Source organism: Oryzias latipes, chromosome 7, assembly GCF_053564925.1.
Source record: "Oryzias latipes strain Hd-rR chromosome 7, Olatipes_Hd-rR_3.1".
Taxonomy (NCBI): domain Eukaryota; kingdom Metazoa; phylum Chordata; class Actinopteri; order Beloniformes; family Adrianichthyidae; genus Oryzias; species Oryzias latipes.
Genome location: NC_136243.1, coordinates 32,577,181 through 32,580,069, shown reverse-complemented (window position 1 = coordinate 32,580,069; position 2,889 = coordinate 32,577,181). Strand labels below are relative to the sequence as shown.

The 2,889-nt window shown below is 43.8% G+C and overlaps 1 long non-coding RNA gene across 1 annotated transcript; it reads right to left on the bottom strand.

The window, feature by feature from the left end:
* Window positions 1-285: 285 nt before the first annotated feature.
* Window positions 286-2,676, bottom strand: LOC110015299 (uncharacterized). The gene is made up of 3 exons (XR_002290475.2): window positions 2,530-2,676; window positions 866-910; window positions 286-720 (listed from the first exon to the last, which is right to left on the bottom strand). It is a non-coding gene; the product is annotated as an uncharacterized LOC110015299 (long non-coding RNA).
* Between the last annotated feature and the right edge of the window lie 213 nt (window positions 2,677-2,889).

The window sequence follows — 2,889 nt, the reverse complement described above, 5'->3', positions numbered from 1 at the left end:
GGTTCTGGGCGGGTTCCCACCATCTTTTTTTAGAGACGGGAAACAATAATGAGTCTGTTCTGCAGCCAGATTCTGGTAAAATTCTATAAGTAAACAGAGAAGACAACAAACACTGAAACATTATAACCTCAGGAAGGACAAAACGATACAGCAAGTCCTGGTTTCATTTGTGATTATGGGATGCAGGAGACTGTATTCTAGGAGTGGGGGAAAAGTGACCCCCCCCCCCCCCCCCCCCCCAAAAAAAAAGCTCATTGATTAACATAGGAGAACTTCTTTTATCTGTCAGCTTCCTGCTTTTAAATGGAGGCTTTATGTTCCTACATTTCCTGGCAACACAGACTGCAGTTTCCGCTGGTGTGTGTTCACTTTAGTTCCTGCCTGGGAGGGGGGGGGTAGACTTGTGTGTCTTAGTTGTAATTAAAGCTGCAAAACATTTGTGTATTTGTGAATTTCAATGATTCTTTTAATGTTATGTGGAGTCGACAGAGGGAGGGGAGACCTGAAGCAACCCTGGTGAAGGCAGAGCAGAACCCCTTTTTAGGCGATTCTGTCCGGATCCTTCTTCTTCCCATAACCTTTTAGTTTCAAGGACCCGCTGCCGGCACCCACCCCCCCTTTCCACAGCCTATCAGCAGCTCAGGGAACCGCCGGAGAGAAAGTCAGGGTCAGTCCTGGCAGACGAGTTACTCCCAGCACCCTGGAAACCCAGCAAGCATCCTGGAGACAAACACAGAGCTGCTGAGCTGCCACAGCCAGGCTTTGGACTCCTGCAGTTCCCAGGCAGGCCTGGGAAAAGTACTCAGTGAAAATGCTTCAGCCAGGACTAATAAATGAGAGTGTTTGATGAGAAGCTGGAACTGACCTGCTTTAGGTCTCAGGACCTCGTTTCACCTCTTTTCACCCGTATCTGTGGAAAATTTCAACATTTGAGCTAATTTCACTGTCGATTCTCTTCTTTCCTGTTTGTATTCTGATGCTTTATAGAAAATGGCCAATCAGGAAGCTCATATGTGAAGACTCTCATTCACCCAGGGTGGGTCCATAGCAGAAAAGTTTTAAATAGGCTGATCTGGAATTAGCATTTTAAGGTGAAGACATTTCGCCTCTTCTCCGGGGCAATTTTTAAAGGCCCACTCCAATGAAAATTGTGTTTTTAACATGGTATTTTTCTGATGATAGAGGACATATATAAAGAAAATTAAGCTTCACATTGTATTTTCTAAGTATTTCTTAATTAAGATCGTTGGTAATCCGGAGCCAACAAAAAAATGCCATTTGAAAAAGAACTTATTTTTGACTTCGAGAATACACTGGGCGGGTCACAAGCTTCCTGCTCCGCTCCATTCTGATGCATTTACTTGTAGACGACTAGATCCATGAATAGCTTCGTGCTCTAAGCTAACTGGAGAGACAGGAAGTGGGGATGGGCTTGCACTTGCTCACACCCACAACCCAAAGGCAAGTTTCTAATGATCTACTGCCACTCAGCAGCAACTATGTCCTAGAAACGGACCGTTTTTTTTGGTTCTAATTATCGTTAAAAGACCACTGGGAACGCTTTGAAAATGGATCAAAAGATGATCGGAGTGGGACTTTAAAACCTTTTTTGTGTCATGTCGTGAAGCATGAAAACATTTGTTTGAAGCAGTGTGCATCAAAACCAGACGTGACGGAGACTCTCTCGTATCCTCCTGAAATATCTCAGCATTTCAGATAAATTGCAAGCCGCGTTTTTTTGTGCATTTCCAAGAAAAGCAGGCTGATCTGTTTATTCTATCCATTTCTAATTATAGCTTTTACTGCAGCTCTTTATTCCGTCCAAACCAGTGAGGGTCAATTAGTCTTCTTCAAACGTTTCCTTTTACATTTGCTTTCCTGTTGGACAGAAGCACAAGTACCTTCGCCTCACCGTGAAAGTACTTTACTACTGGAAACCTCAAGGGTTTTCATAGAAATGAGTGAAAAGACACTTTACGTGATGTATAGCGGTCAAAAAGGAACCATCAAACTGAGCTGTCACATGACTTAAACCAAAAAAAGCCCTGATAGATAAGAGGCACTTCAGAAGATGCGTGCAGCATCTCTACATTGCAGTCTAACGATGAAGGTCTTTCGCCAAATCACGGTTCATTTTACACTGTCTCATTGATTCGCAGATGTCTTTGGTGCACTTTTGCATGTTTATTTTATTTTTATTTTTTACAGTGGATTGTCTTCTGTGTCCTGATTGGCTGTAGATCTTTGTCAATCTCCTCTCTACTCAGATTAATTGTAGAAACGGGTGTAAAACTCTAGAAAGCTGGTCTTCATGTATGTTTGCAGCCATTGAACTCGCTAAATTTTTTGTTTTGGGGTGTCTTTTTTTTTCTTCACAACATGCTTCTTGAATAAAAATCTGGGATTAATGAACACAGTCACTAAAAATGAAAATTTCGAATTCCTGCATTTAGTTTCTGTTATCAAGAACAGATGATCTGTGTGGGAAAAGAATCCGGCAGCAGGACGATCTGCACGTTACGGTGGTACCTGTTGTTTGTGTTGCCTCTCCAACCGCCCACCGCTCCTCCATGTCCAGGCTTGTTAACCTCAGGATGACATGTGGCCACATCCCGTGGGATCAGGCAAGGCTGCTGAGAGCGATCAGGGGTGGAGCAGAGAGCTATCAAACCTCACCCTTCCCACCCCGTGTTGAGTCACTTACAAAAATGCAAAAACAAAGTGGATACAACAGCCTTCGTGTGAGCACAGGCTGCCTCATGATGACTCAGTGCTTTGCTGGAGAGGGATTCAACTGAAAGCGCCACCTTCAAACGCTCCAAAGCATTCCTGCCTAATGGACTGCCATGGGAATGCTGAAGATCTGTTGAGCCGTCACGTCTAGAAGCA